We start from the raw sequence: 16,455 nt of genomic DNA on the forward strand, positions 1-16,455 counted from the left end.
TTCCACCCAGTCACATGATAAAAATGCAACCTCACTTGTGTGGGTAGGCCTAGCGCCCACAAAAGGATATGGCACAAAACACAATGTGGACACATCACATATATTCACAGAAAATAGAGGTGTTTTTTACAAAGTGCCTACCTGTGGATTTTGGCCTCTAGCTCAGCCGGCACCTGGGGAAACCTAGCAAACCAGCACATTTTTGAAAACTAGACACCTAGGGGAATACAAGATGGGGTGACTTGTGGGGCTCTGACCAGGTTCTGTTACCCAGAATCCTTTGCAAACCTCAAAATTTGGTGAAGAAAACACTTTTTCCTCACATTTCGGTGACAGAAAGTTCTGGAATCTGACAGGAGCCACAAATTTCGTTCCACCCAGCGTTCCCCCAAGTCTCCTGATAAAAATGCTACCTCTCTTGTATGGGTAGGCCAAGCACCCACGAAAGGAAATGGCCCAAAACACAATGTGGACACATCACATTTTTCCACAGAAAACAGAGGTGTTTTTTACAAAGTGCCTACCTGTGGATTTTGGCCTCTAGCTCAGCCGGCACCTGAGGAAACCTAGCAAACCAGCACATTTTTTAAAACTAGACACCTAGCGGAACCCAAGATGGGGTGACTTGTGGGGCTCTGACCAGGTTCTGTTACCCAGAATTCTCTGCGAACCTCAAAATCTGGCAAAAAAAAACACTTTTTCCTCACATTTCGGTGACAATAAGTTCTGGAATCTGGGAGGAGCCGAAAACGTCCTTCCACCCAGCGTTCCACCCAGTCACCCGATAAAAATGGTACCTCACTTGTGTGGGTAGGCCTAGCGCCCACAAAAGGAAAGGGCCCAAAACACAACGTGGACACATCACACTTATTCACAGAAAATAGAGGTTTTTTTAACAAAGTGCCTACCTGTGGATTTTGGCCTCTAGCTCAGCCAAGACCTGGGGAAACCTTTGCAAACCAGCGTAATTTTGAAATCTAAACACCTAGGGGAATCTAAGATGGGGTGACTTGTGGGGCTCTGACCAGGTTCTGTCACCCAGAATCCTTTGCAAACCTCAAAATTTGGCCAAAAAACACTTTTTTCTCACATTTCGGTGACAGAAAGTTCTGGAATCTGACAGGAACCACAAATGTTCTTCTACCCAGCGTTCCCCCAAGTCTCCCAATAAAAATTGTACCTCACTTGTGTAGGTAGGCCTAGCACATATGAAAGGAAATGGCCCAAAACACAACGTGGACACATCACATTTTTCCACAGAAAAAAAGGTGTTTTTTACAAAGTGCCTACCTGTGGATTTTGGCCTCTAGCTCAGCCGGCACCTTGGGAAACCTAGCAAACCAGCACATTTTTTAAAACTAGACACCTAGGGGAATCTAAGATGGAGTGACTTGTGGGGCTCTGACCAGGTTTTGTTACCCAGAATCCTTTGCAAACCACAAAATGTGGTCAAAAAGCACTTTTTCCTTACATTTCAGTGATAGAAAGTTCTGGAATCTGATTGGAGACACAAATTTCCTTCCACCCAGCGTTCCCCCAAGTCTCCTGATGAAAATGGTACCTCACTTGTGTGGTTAGGCCTAGCACCCACAAAAGGAAATGGCCCAAAACACAACGTGGACACATCACATTTTTTCACAGAAAACAGAGGTGTTTTTTACAAAGTGCCTAACTGTGGATTTTGGCCTCTAGCTCAGCCGGCACCTGGGAAATAGTAGCAAACCAGTGCATTTTTGAAACCTAGATACCTAGAGGAATACAAGATGGGGTGACTTTTGGGGCTCTGACCAGGTACTGTTACCCAGAATCCTTTGCAAACCTCAAAATTTGGTCAAAAAAATACTTTTTTCTCACATTTCAGTGACAGGAAGGTCTGGAATCAGAAAAGAGCCACAACTTTTCTCCCACCCAGCGTTCCCCCAAGTCTCCCAATAAAAATGGTACCTCACTTGTGTGGGTAGGCCTAGCGCCCACAAAAGGAAATGGCCCAAAACACAACATGGACACATCACATTAATCCACAGAAAATAGAGGCGTTTTTTACAAAGTGCCTACCTGTGTATTTTGGCCTCTAGCTCAGCCAAGACCTGGGAAAATCTTTGCAAACCAGCGCAATTTTGAAAACTAAACACCTAGGGGAATCTAAGATGGGGTGACTTGTGGGGCTCTGACCAGGTTCTGTCACCCAGAATCCTTTGCAAACCTCAAAATTTGGCCAAAAAAACACCTTTTCCTCACATTTCGGTGACAGAAAGTTCTGGAATCTGACAGGAGCCACAAATGTTCTTCTACCCAGCATTCCCCCAAGTCTCCCAATAAAAATGGTACCTCACTTGTGTGGGTAGGCCTAGCGCCCACGAAAGGAAATGGCCCAAAACACAACGTGGACACATCACATTTTTTCACAGAAAACAGAGCTGTTTTTTTACAAAGTGCCTACCTGTGGATTTTGGCCTCTAGCTCAGCTGGCACCTGAGGAAACCTAGCAAACTAGCACATTTTTTAAAACGAGTCACCTAGGGGAATCCAAGATGGGGTGACTTGTGGGGCTCTGACCAGGTTCTGTTACCCAGAATCCTTTGCGAACCTCAAAATCTGGCAAAAAAAACACTTTTTCCTCACATTTCGGTGACAATAAGTTCTGGAATCTGGGAGGAGCCGAAAACGTCCTTCCACCCAGCGTTCCACCAAGTCACCCGATAAAAATGGTACCTCACTTGTGTGTGTGGGCCTAGCGCCCACAAAAGGAAATGGCCCAAAACACAACGTGGACACATCACATTTATTCACAGAAAATAGAGGTTTTTTTTTACAAAGTGCCTACCTGTGGATTTTGGCCTCTAGCTCAGCCAGCACCTGGGGAAACCTAGCAAACCAGCACATTTTTGAAAACTAGACACCTAGGGGAATCCAAGATGGGGTGACTTGTGGGGCTCTGACCAGGTTCTGTTACCCAGAATCCTTTGCAAACCTCAACATTTGGTGAAGAAAACACTTTTTCCTCACATTTCGGTGACATAAAGTTCTGGAATCTGACAGGAGCCACAAATGTTCTTCCACCCAGCGTTCCCCCAAGTCTCCCAATAAAAATGGTACCTCACTTGTGTGGGTAGGCCTTGTACCCACAAAAGGAAATGGCCCAAAACACAACGTGGACACATCACATTTATTCACAGAAAATAGAGGTTTTCTTTACAAAGTGCCTACCTGTGGATTTTGGCCTCTAGCTCAGCCGGCACATGAGGGAAATCTAGCAAACTAGCACATTTTTCGAAAACTAGACACCTAGGGGAATCTAAGATTGTGTGACTTGTGGGGCTCTGACCAGGTTCTGTTACCCAGAATCCTTTGCAAACCTCAAAATTTGGTGAAGAAAACACTTTTTCCTCACATTTCGGTGACAGAAAGTTCTGGAATCTGACAGGAGCCACAAATTTCCTTCCACCCAGCGTTCCACCAAGTCTCCTGATAAAAATGGTACCTCACTTGTGTGGGTAGGCCTAGCGCCCACAAAAGGAAATGGCAAAAAACACAACGTGGACACATCACATTTATTCACAGAAAATAGAGGTTTTTTTTACAAAGTGCCTACCTGTGGATTTTGGCCTCTAGCTCAGCCGGCACCTGGGGAAACCTTGCAAACCAGCACATTTTTGAAAACTAGACACCTAGGGAAATCTAAGATGGGGTGACTTGTGGGGCTCGGACCAGGTTCTGTTACCCAGAATCCTTTGCAAACCTCAAAATTTGGTGAAGAAAACACTTTTTCCTCACATTTCGGTGACAGAAAGTTCTGGAATCTGACAGGAGCCACAAATTTCCTTCCACCCAGCGTTCCCCCAAGTCTCCTGATAAAAATGGTACCTCACTTGTGTGGGTAGGCCTAGCACCCACGAAAGGAAAGGGCCCAAAACACAACGTGGACACATCACATTTTGTTCACAGAAAACAGAGCTGTTTTTTTACAAAGTGCCTACCTGTGGATTTTAGCCTCTAGCTCAGCCGGCACCGGGGGAAACCTAGCAAACCAGCACATTTTTTAAAACTAGACACCTAGCAGAACCCAAGATGGGGTGACTTGTGGGGCTCTGACCAGGTTCTGTTACCCAGAATTCTTTGCGAACCTCAAAATCTGGCAAAAAAAAAACACTTTTTCCTCACATTTCGGTGACAATAAGTTCTGGAATCTGGGAGAAGCCGAAAACGTCCTTCCACCCAGCGTTCCACCCAGTCACCCGATAAAAAATGGTACCTCACTTGTGTGGGTAGGCCTAGCGCCCACAAAAGGAAATGGCCCAAAACACAACGTGGACACATCACATTTATTCACAGAAAATAGAGGTTTTTTTTACAAAGTGCCTACCTGTGGATTTTGGCCTCTAGCTCAGCCAAGACCTGGGGAAACCTTTGCAAACCAGCGTAATTTTGAAAACTAAACACCTAGGGGAATCTAAGATGGGGTGACTTGTGGGGCTCTGACCAGGTTCTGTTACCCAGAATCCTTTGCAAACCTCAAAATTTGGCCAAAAAACAGTTTTTCCTCACATTTCAGTGACAGGAAGTTCTGGAATCTGAGGGGAGACACAAATTTCATTCCACCTAGCATTCACCCAAGTCTCCTGATGAAAATGGTACCTCACTTGTGTGGGTAGGCCTAGCACCCACAAATGGAAATGGCCCAAAACACAACGTGGACACATCACATTTTTTCACAGAAAACAGAACTGTTTTTTACAAAGTGCCTAACTGTGGATTTTGGCCTCTAGCGCAGCCTGCACCTGGGGAATCCTAGCAAACAAGTGCATTTTTGCAAACTAGATACCTAGAGGAATCCAAGATGGTGTGACTTTTGGGGCTCTGACCAGGTTCTGTTACCCAGAATACTTTGCAAACCTCAAAATTTGGTGAAAAAAATACTTTTTTCTCACATTTCAGTTACAGCAAGTTCTGGAATCTGACAAGAGCCACAACTTTTCTCCCACCCAGCGTTCCTCCAAGTCTCCCGATAAAAATGGTACCTCACTTGTGTGGGTAGGCCTAGCGCCCACAAAAGGAAATGGCCCAAAACACAACATGGACACATCACATTAATCCATAAAAAATAGAGGTGTTTTTTACAAGGTGCCTAACTGTGGATTTTGGCCTCTAGCTCAGCCAAGACCTGGGGAAACCTTTGCAAACCAGCGCAATTTTGAAAACTAAACACCGAGGGGAATCTAAGATGGGGTGACTTGTGGGGCTCTGACCAGCTTCTGTCACCCAGAATCCTTTGCAAACCTCAAAATTTGGCCCAAAAAACACTTTTTCCTCACATTTTGGTGACGGAAAGTTCTGGAATCTGACAGGAGCCACAAATGTTCTTCCACCCAGCGTTGCCCCAAGTCTCCCAATAAAAATGGTACCTCACTTGTGTGGGTAGGCCTAGCGCCCACGAAAGGAAATGGCCCAAAACACAACGTGGACACATCACATTTTTCCACAGAAAACAGAGGTGTTTTTTACAAAGTGCCTACCTGTGGATTTTGGCCTCTAGATCAACCGGCACCTGGGCAAAACTAGCAAACCAGCGCATTTTTAAAAACTAGACACCTAGGGGAATCCAAGATGGGGTGACTCTAGGGGCTCTGACCAGGTTCTGTTACCCTGAATCCTTTGCAAACCTCAAAATTTGGTGAAGAAAACACTTTTTCCTGACATTTCAGTGACAGAAAGTTCTGGAATCTGACAGGAGCCACATATTTCCTTCCACCCAGCGTTCCCCCAAGTCTCCTGATAAAAATGGTACCTCTCTTGTGTGGGTAGGCCTAGCGCCCACAAAAGGAAATGGCCCAAAACACAACATGGACACATCACATTAATCCACAGAAAATAGAGGTGTTTTTTACAAAAGTGCCTACCTGTGGATTTTGGCCTCTAGCTCAGCCAAGACCTGGGGAAACCTTTGCATACCAGCGCAATTTTGAAAACTAGACACCTAGGGGAATCCAAGATGGGGTGACTTGTGGGGCTCTGACCAGGTTCTGTTACCCAGAATCCTTTGCGAACCTCAAAATCTGGCAAAAAAAACCACTTTTTCCTCACATTTCGGTGACTATAAGTTCTGGAATCTGGGAGGAGCCGAAAACGTCCTTCCACCCAGCGTTCCACCCAGTCAAACGATAAAAATGCAACCTCACTTGTGTGGGTAGGCCTAGGGCCCACAAAAGGATATGGCACAAAACACAATGTGGACACAGCACATATATTCACAGAAAATAGAGGTGTTTTTTACAAAGTGCCTACCTGTGGATTTTGGCCTCTAGCTCAGCCGGTACCTAGGGAAACCTAGCAAACCAGCACATTTTTGAAAACTAGACACCTAGGGGAATACAAGATGGGGTGACTTGTGGGGCCCTGACCAGGTTCTGTTACCCAGAATCCTTTGCAAACCTCAAAATTTGGTGAAGAAAACACTTTTTCCTCACATTTCGGTGACAGAAAGTTCTGGAATCTGACAGGAGCCACAAATTTCCTTCCACCCAGCGTTCCCCCAAGTCTCCTGATAAAAATGCTACCTCTCTTGTGTGGGTAGGCCAAGCACCCACGAAAGGAAATGGCCCAAAACACAATGTGGACACATCACATTTTTCCACAGAAAACAGAGGTGTTTTTTACAAAGTGCCTACCTGTGGATTTTGGCCTCTAGCTCAGCCGGCACCTGAGGAAACCTAGCAAACCAGCACATTTTTTAAAACTAGACACCTAGCGGAACCCAAGATGGGGTGACTTGTGGGGCTCTGACCAGGTTCTGTTACCCAGAATTCTTTGCGAACCTCAAAATCTGGCAAAAAAAAACACTTTTTCCTCACATTTCGGTGACAATAAGTTCTGGAATCTGGGAGGAGCCGAAAACGTCCTTCCACCCAGCGTTCCACCCAGTCACCCGATAAAAATGGTACCTCACTTGTGTGGGTAGGCCTAGCGCCCACAAAAGGAAAGGGCCCAAAACACAACGTGGACACATCACACTTATTCACAGAAAATAGAGGTTTTTTTTACAAAGTGCCTACCTGTGGATTTTGGCCTCTAGCTCAGCCAAGACCTGGGGAAACCTTTGCAAACCAGCGTAATTTTGAAATCTAAACACCTAGGGGAATCTAAGATGGGGTGACTTGTGGGGCTCTGACCAGGTTCTGTCACCCAGAATCCTTTGCAAACCTCAAAATTTGGCCAAAAAACACTTTTTGCTCACATTTCGGTGACAGAAAGTTCTGGAATCTGACAGGAACCACAAATGTTCTTCCACCCAGCATTCCCCCAAGTCTCCCAATAAAAATGGTACCTCACTTGTGTAGGTAGGCCTAGCACATATGAAAGGAAATGGCCCAAAACACAACGTGGACACATCACATTTTTCCACAGAAAAAAAGGTGTTTTTTACAAAGTGCCTACCTGTGGATATTGGCCTCTAGCTCAGCCGGCACCTTGGGAAACCTAGCAAACCAGCACATTTTTTAAAACTAGACACCTAGGGGAATCTAAGATGGAGTGACTTGTGGGGCTCTGACCAGGTTTTGTTACCCAGAATCCTTTGCAAACCTCAAAATGTGGTCAAAAAGCACTTTTTCCTTACATTTCAGTGATAGAAAGTTCTGGAATCTGATTGGAGACACAAATTTCCTTCCACCCAGCGTTCCCCCAAGTCTCCTGATGAAAATGGTACCTCACTTGTGTGGTTAGGCCTAGCACCCACAAAAGGAAATGGCCCAAAACACAACGTGGACACATCACATTTTTTCACAGAAAACAGAGGTGTTTTTTACAAAGTGCCTAACTGTGGATTTTGGCCTCTAGCTCAGGCGGCACCTGGGAAATCCTAGCAAACCAGTGCATTTTTGAAACCTAGATACCTAGAGGAATACAAGATGGGGTGACTTTTGGGGCTCTGACCAGGTTCTGTTACCCAGAATCCTTTGCAAACCTCAAAATTTGGTCAAAAAAATTACTTTTTTCTCACATTTCAGTGACAGGAAGGTCTGGAATCAGAAAAGAGCCACAATTTTTCTCCCACCCAGCGTTCCCCCAAGTCTCCCAATAAAAATGGTACCTCACTTGTGTGGGTAGGCCTAGCGCCCACAAAAGGAAATGGCCCAAAACACAACATGGACACATCACATTAATCCACAGAAAATAGAGGCGTTTTTTACAAAGTGCCTACCTGTGTATTTTGGCCTCTAGCTCAGCCAAGACCTGGGAAAACCTTTGCAAACCAGCACAATTTTGAAAACTAAACACCTAGGGGAATCTAAGATGGGGTGACTTGTGGGGCTCTGACCAGGTTCTGTCACTCAGAATCCTTTGCAAACCTCAAAATTTGGCCAAAAAAACACTTTTTCCTCACATTTCGGTGACAGAAAGTTCTGGAATCTGACAAGAGCCACAAATGTTCTTCTACCCAGCATTCCCCCAAGTCTCCCAATAAAAATGGTACCTCACTTGTGTGGGTAGGCCTAGCGCCCACGAAAGGAAATGGCCCAAAACACAACGTGGACACATCACATTTTTTCACAGAAAACAGAGCTGTTTTTTTACAAAGTGCCTACCTGTGGATTTTGGCCTCTAGCTCAGCCGGCACCTGAGGAAACCTAGCAAACTAGCACATTTTTTAAAACGAGTCACCTAGGGGAATCCAAGATGGGGTGACTTGTGGGGCTCTGACCAGGTTCTGTTACCCAGAATCCTTTGCGAACCTCAAAATCTGGCAAAAAAAAACACTTTTTCCTCACATTTCGGTGACAATAAGTTCTGGAATCTGGGAGGAGCCGAAAACGTCCTTCCACCCAGCGTTCCACCAAGTCACCCGATAAAAATGGACCTCACTTGTGTGGGTAGGCCTAGCGCCCACAAAAGGAAATGGCCCAAAACACAACGTGGACACATCACATTTATTCACAGAAAATAGAGGTTTTCTTTACAAAGTGCCTACCTGTGGATTTTGGCCTCTAGCTCAGCCGGCACTTGAGGGAAATCTAGCAAACCAGCACATTTTTTGAAAACTAGACACCTAGGGGAATCTAAGATGGTGTGACTTGTGGGGCTCTGACCAGGTTCTGTTACCCAGAATCCTTTGCAAACCTCAACATTTGGTGAAGAAAACACTTTTTCCTCATATTTCGGTGACAGAAAGTTCTGGAATCTGACAGGAGCCACAAATGTTCTTCCACCCAGCGTTCCCCCAAGTCTCCCAATAAAAATGGTACCTCACTTGTGTGGGTAGGCCTTGTGCCCACAAAAGGAAATGGCCCAAAACACAACGTGGACACATCACATTTATTCACAGAAAATAGAGGTTTTCTTTACAAAGTGCCTACCTGTGGATTTTGGCCTCTAGCTCAGCCGGCACTTGAGGGAAATCTAGCAAACCAGCACATTTTTTGAAAACTAGACACCTAGGGGAATCTAAGATGGTGTGACTTGTGGGGCTCTGACCAGGTTCTGTTACCCAGAATCCTTTGCAAACCTCAAAATTTGGTGAAGAAAACACTTTTTCCTCACATTTCGGTGACAGAAAGTTCTGGAATCTGACAGGAGCCACAAATTTCCTTCCACCCAGCGTTCCCCCAAGTCTCCTGATAAAAATGGTACCTCACTTGTGTGGGTAGGCCTAGCGCCCACAAAAGGAAATGGCAAAAAACACAACGTGGACACATCACATTTATTCACAGAAAATAGAGTTTTTTTTTACAAAGTGCCTACCTGTGGATTTTGGCCTCTAGCTCAGCCGGCACCTGGGGAAACCTTGCAAACCAGCACATTTTTGAAAACTAGACACCTAGGGAAATCTAAGATGGGGTGACTTGTGGGGCTCTGACAAGGTTCTGTTACCCAGAATCCTTTGCAAACCTCAAAATTTGGTGAAGAAAACACTTTTTCCTCACATTTCGGTGACAGAAAGTTCTGGAATCTGACAGGAGCCACAAATTTCCTTCCACCCAGCGTTCCCCCAAGTCTCCTGATAAAAATGGTACCTCACTTGTGTGGGTAGGCCTAGCACCCACGAAAGGAAAGGGCCCAAAACACAACGTGGACACATCACATTTTGTTCACAGAAAACAGAGCTGTTTTTTTACAAAGTGCCTACCTGTGGATTTTAGCCTCTAGCTCAGCCGGCACCTGGGGAAACCTAGCAAACTAGCACATTTTTTAAAACTAGACACCTAGCGGAACCCAAGATGGGGTGACTTGTGGGGCTCTGACCAGGTTCTGTTACCCAGAATTCTTTGCGAACCTCAAAATCTGGCAAAAAAAAACACTTTTTCCTCACATTTCGGTGACAATAAGTTCTGGAATCTGGGAGAAGCCGAAAATGTCCTTCCACCCAGCGTTCCACCCAGTCACCCGATAAAAATGGAACCTCACTTGTGTGGGTAGGCCTAGCGCCCACAAAAGGAAATGGCCCAAAACACAACGTGGACACATCACATTTATTCACAGAAAATAGAGGTTTTTTTTACAAAGTGCCTACCTGTGGATTTTGGCCTCTAGCTCAGCCAAGACCTGGGGAAACCTTTGCAAACCAGCGTAATTTTGAAAACTAAACACCTAGGGGAATCTAAGATGGGGTGACTTGTGGGGCTCTGACCAGGTTCTGTTACCCAGAATCCTTTGCAAACCTCAAAATTTGGCCAAAAAACACTTTTTCCTCACATTTCAGTGACAGGAAGTTCTGGAATTTGAGGGGAGACACAAATTTCATTCCACCTAGCATTCACCCAAGTCTCCTGATGAAAATGGTACCTCACATGTGTGGGTAGGCCTAGCACCCACAAAAGGAAATGGCCCAAAACACAACGTGGACACATCACATTTTTTCACAGAAAACAGAACTGTTTTTTACAAAGTGCCTAACTGTGGATTTTGGCCTCTAGCGCAGCCTGCACCTGGGGAATCCTAGCAAACAAGTGCATTTTTGCAAACTAGATACCTAGAGGAATCCAAGATGGTGTGACTTTTGGGGCTCTGACCAGGTTCTGTTACCCAGAATACTTTGCAAACCTCAAAATTTGGTGAAAAAAATACCTTTTTCTCACATTTCAGTTACAGCAAGTTCTGGAATCTGACAAGAGCAACAACTTTTCTCCCACCCAGCGTTCCTCCAAGTCTCCCGATAAAAATGGTACCTCACTTGTATGGGTAGGCCTAGCGCCCACAAAAGGAAATGGCCCAAAACACAACATGGACACATCACATTAATCCATAAAAAATAGAGGTGTTTTTTACAAGGTGCCTAACTGTGGATTTTGGCCTCTAGCTCAGCCAAGACCTGGGGAAACCTTTGCAAACCAGCGCAATTTTGAAAACTAAACACCGAGGGGAATCTAAGATGGGGTGACTTGTGGGGCTCTGACCAGCTTCTGTCACCCAGAATCCTTTGCAAACCTCAAAATTTGGCCCAAAAAACCCCTTTTCCTCACATTTTGGTGACGGAAAGTTCTGGAATCTGACAGGAGCCACAAATGTTCTTCCATCCAGCGTTGCCCCAAGTCTCCCAATAAAAATGGTACCTCACTTGTGTGGGTAGGCCTAGCGCCCACGAAAGGAAATGGCCCAAAACACAACGTGGACACATCACATTTTTCCACAGAAAACAGAGGTGTTTTTTACAAAGTGCCTACCTGTGGATTTTGGCCTCTAGATCAACCGGCAGCTGGGCAAAACTAGCAAACCAGCGCATTTTTAAAAACTAGACACCTAGGGGAATCCAAGATGGGGTGACTCTAGGGGCTCTGACCAGGTTCTGTTACCCTGAATCCTTTGCAAACCTCAAAATTTGGTGAAGAAAACACTTTTTTCTGACATTTCAGTGACAGAAAGTTCTGGAATCTGACAGGAGCCACATATTTCCTTCCACCCAGCGTTCCCCCAAGTCTCCTGATCAAAATGGTACCTCTCTTGTGTGGGTAGGCCTAGCGCCCACAAAAGGAAATGGCCCAAAACACAACATGGACACATCACATTAATCCACAGAAAATAGAGGTGTTTTTTACAAAAGTGCCTACCTGTGGATTTTGGCCTCTAGCTCAGCCAAGACCTGGGGAAACCTTTGCATACCAGCGCAATTTTGAAAACTAGACACCTAGGGGAATCCAAGATGGGGTGACTTGTGGGGCTCTGACCAGGTTCTGTTACCCAGAATCCTTTGCGAACCTCAAAATCTGGCAAAAAAAACACTTTTTCCTCACATTTCGGTGACAATAAGTTCTGGAATCTGGGAGGAGCCGAAAACGTCCTTCCACCCAGCGTTCCACCCAGTCACACGATAAAAATGCAACCTCACTTGTGTGGGTAGGCCTAGCGCCCACAAAAGGATATGGCACAAAACACAATGTGGACACATCACATATATTCACAGAAAATAGAGGTGTTTTTTACAAAGTGCCTACCTGTGGATTTTGGCCTCTAGCTCAGCCGGCACCTGGGGAAATCTAGCAAACCAGCACATTTTTGAAAACTAGACACGTAGGGGAATACAAGATGGGGTGACTTGTGGGGCTCTGACCAGGTTCTGTTAGCCAGAATCCTTTGCAAACCTCAAAATTTGGTGAAGAAAACACTTTTTCCTCACATTTCGGTGACAGAAAGTTCTGGAATCTGACAGGAGCCACAAATTTCCTTCCACCCAGCGTTCCCCCAAGTCTCCTGATAAAAATGCTACCTCTCTTGTGTGGGTAGGCCAAGCACCCACGAAAGGAAATGGCCCAAAACACAATGTGGACACATCACATTTTTCCACAGAAAACAGAAGTGTTTTTTACAAAGTGCCTACCTGTGGATTTTGGCCCCTAGCTCTGCCGGCACATGGGGAAACCTAGCAAACCAGCACATTTTTTAAAACTAGACACCTACGGGAATCCAAGATGGAGTGACGTGTGCGGCTCTGACTAGGTTCTGTTACCCAGAATCGTTTGCAAACCTCAAAATGTGGCCAAAAAACACTTTTTCCTCACATTTCAGTGACAGAAAGTTCTGGAATCTGAGAAGAGACACAAATTTCCTTCCACCCAGCGTTCCCCCAAGTATCCTGATGAAAATGGTACCTCACTTGTGTGGGTAGGCCTAGCACCCACAAAAGGAAATGGCCCAAAACACAACGTGCACACATCACATTTTTTCACAGAAAATAGAACTGTTTTTTACAAAGTGCCTAACTGTGGATTTTGGCCTCCAGCTCAGCCTGCACCTGGGGAAACCTAGAAAACCAGTGCATTTTTGAAAACTAGATATCTAGAGGAATCCAAGATGGGGTGACTTGTGGGGCTCTGACCAGGTTCTGTTACCCAGAATCCTTTGCAAACCTCAAAATTTGGTGAAAAAAACACTTTTTTCTCACATTTCAGTGACAGCCAGTTCTGGAATCTGACAAGAGCCACAACTTTTCTCCCACCCAGCGTTCCCCCAAGTCTCCCAATAAAAATGGTACCTCACTTGTGTGGGTAGGCCTAGCACCCACGAAAGGAAAGGGCCCAAAACACAACGTGGACATATCAATTTTTTTCACAGAAAACAGAGCTTTTTTTTACAAAGTGCCTACCTGTGGATATTGGCCTCTAGCTACGGCACCTGGGGTAACCTAGCAAACCAGCGCATTTTTTAAAACTAGACACCTAGGGGAATCCAAGATGGAGTGACATGTGGGGCTCTGACCAGGTTCTGTTACCCAGAATCCTTTGCAAACCTCAAAATTTGGTGAAGAAAACACTTTTTCCTCACATTTCGGTGACAGAAAGTTCTGGAATCTGACAGGAGCCACGAATTTCCTTCCACCCAGCGTTCCCCCAAGTCTCCTGATAAAAATGGTACCTCACTTGTGTGGGTAGGCCTAGCACCCACGAAAGGAAAGGGCCCAAAACACAACGTGGACACATCACATTTTTTCACAGAAAACAGAGCTGTTTTTTTACAAAGTGCCTACCTGTGGATTTTGGCCTCTAGCTCAGCCGGCACCTAAGGAAACCTAGCAAACCAGCGCATTTCTTAAAACTAGACACCTAGGGGAACCCAAGATGGGGTGACTTGTGGGGCTATGACCAGGTTCTGTTACCCAGAATTCTTTGCGAACCTCAAAATTTGGCAAAAAAAACACTTTTTCCTCACATTTCGGTGACAATAAGTTCTGGTATCTGGGAGGAGACGAAAACGTCCTTCCACCCAGCATTCCACCCAGTCACCCGATAAAAATGGTACCTCACTTGTGTGGGTAGGCCTAGCGCCCACAAAAGGAAATGGTCCAAAACACAACGTGGACACATCACATTTATTCACAGAAAACAGAGGTGTTTTTTACAAACTGCCTAACTGTGGATTTTGGCCTCTAGCTCAGCCGGCACCTGGGGATACCTAGCAAACCAGCACATTTTTGAAAACTAGACACCTAGGGAAATCCAAGATGAGGTGACTTGTGGGGCTCTGACCAGGTTCTGTTACCCAGAATCCTTTGCAAACCTCAACATTTGGTGAAGAAAACACTTTTTCCTCACATTTCGGTGACAGAAAGTTCTGGAATCTGACAGGAGCCACAAATGTACTTCCACCCAGCGTTCCCCCAAGTCTCCCAATAAAAATGGTACCTCACTTGTGTGGGTAGGCCTTGTGCCCACAAAAGGAAATGGCCCAAAACACAACGTGGACACATCACATTTATTCACAGAAAATAGAGGTTTTCTTTACAAAGTGCCTACCTGTGGATTTTGGCCTCTAGCTCAGCCGGCACTTGAGGGAAATCTAGCAAACCAGCACATTTTTTGAAAACTAGACACCTAGGGGAATCTAAGATGGTGTGACTTGTGGGGCTCTGACCAGGTTCTGTTACCCAGAATCCTTTGCAAACCTCAAAATTTGGTGAAGAAAACACTTTTTCCTCACATTTCGGTGACAGAAAGTTCTGGAATCTGACAGGAGCCACAAATTTCCTTCCACCCAGCGTTCCCCCAAGTCTCCTGATAAAAATGGTACCTCACTTGTGTGGGTAGGCCTAGCGCCCACAAAAGGAAATGGCAAAAAACACAACGTGGACACATCACATTTATTCACAGAAAATAGAGTTTTTTTTTACAAAGTGCCTACCTGTGGATTTTGGCCTCTAGCTCAGCCGGCACCTGGGGAAACCTTGCAAACCAGCACCTTTTTGGAAACTAGACACCTAGGGAAATCTAAGATGGGGTGACTTGTGGGGCTCTGACCAGGTTCTGTTACCCAGAATCCTTTGCAAACCTCAAAATTTGGTGAAGAAAACACTTTTTCCTCACATTTCGGTGACAGAAAGTTCTGGAATCTGACAGGAGCCACAAATTTCCTTCTACCCAGCGTTACCCCAAGTCTCCTGATAAAAATGGTACCTCACTTGTGTGGGTAGGCCTAGCACCCACGAAAGGAAAGGGCCCAAAACACAACGTGGACACATCACATTTTGTTCACAGAAAACAGAGCTGTTTTTTTACAAAGTGCCTACCTGTGGATTTTAGCCTCTAGCTCAGCCGGCACCTGGGGAAACCTAGCAAACCAGCACATTTTTTAAAACTAGACACCTATCGGAACCCAAGATGGGGTGACTTGTGGGGCTCTGACCAGGTTCTGTTACCCAGAATTCTTTGCGAACCTCAAAATCTGGCAAAAAAAAACACTTTTTCCTCACATTTCGGTGACAATAAGTTCTGGAATCTGGGAGAAGCCGAAAACGTCCTTCCACCCAGCGTTCCACCCAGTCACCCGATAAAAATGGTACCTCACTTGTGTGGGTAGGCCTAGCGCCCACAAAAGGAAATGGCCCAAAACACAACGTGGACACATCACATTTATTCACAGAAAATAGAGGGTTTTTTTACAAAGTGCCTACCTGTGGATTTTGGCCTCTAGCTCAGCCAAGACCTGGGGAAACCTTTGCAAACCAGCGTAATTTTGAAAACTAAACACCTAGGGGAATCTAAGATGGGGTGACTTGTGGGGCTCTGACCAGGTTCCGTTACCCAGAATCCTTTGCAAACCTCAAAATTTGGCCAAAAAACAATTTTTCCTCACATTTCAGTGACAGGAAGTTCTGGAATCTGAGGGGAGACACAAATTTCATTCCACCTAGCATTCACCCAAGTCTCCTGATGAAAATGGTACCTCACTTGTGTGGGTAGGCCTAGCACCCACAAAAGGAAATGGCCCAAAACACAACGTGGACACATCACATTTTTTCACAGAAAACAGAACTGTTTTTTACAAAGTGCCTAACTGTGGATTTTGGCCTCTAGCGCAGCCTGCACCTGGGGAATCCTAGCAAACAAGTGCATTTTTGCAAACTAGATACCTAGAGGAATCCAAGATGGTGTGACTTTTGGGGCTCTGACCAGGTTCTGTTACCCAGAATACTTTGCAAACCTCAAAATTTGGTGAAAAAAATACTTTTTTCTCACATTTCAGTTACAGCAAGTT

This window comes from Pleurodeles waltl, chromosome 6 (assembly GCF_031143425.1).
Source record: "Pleurodeles waltl isolate 20211129_DDA chromosome 6, aPleWal1.hap1.20221129, whole genome shotgun sequence".
Lineage (NCBI taxonomy): Eukaryota > Metazoa > Chordata > Amphibia > Caudata > Salamandridae > Pleurodeles > Pleurodeles waltl.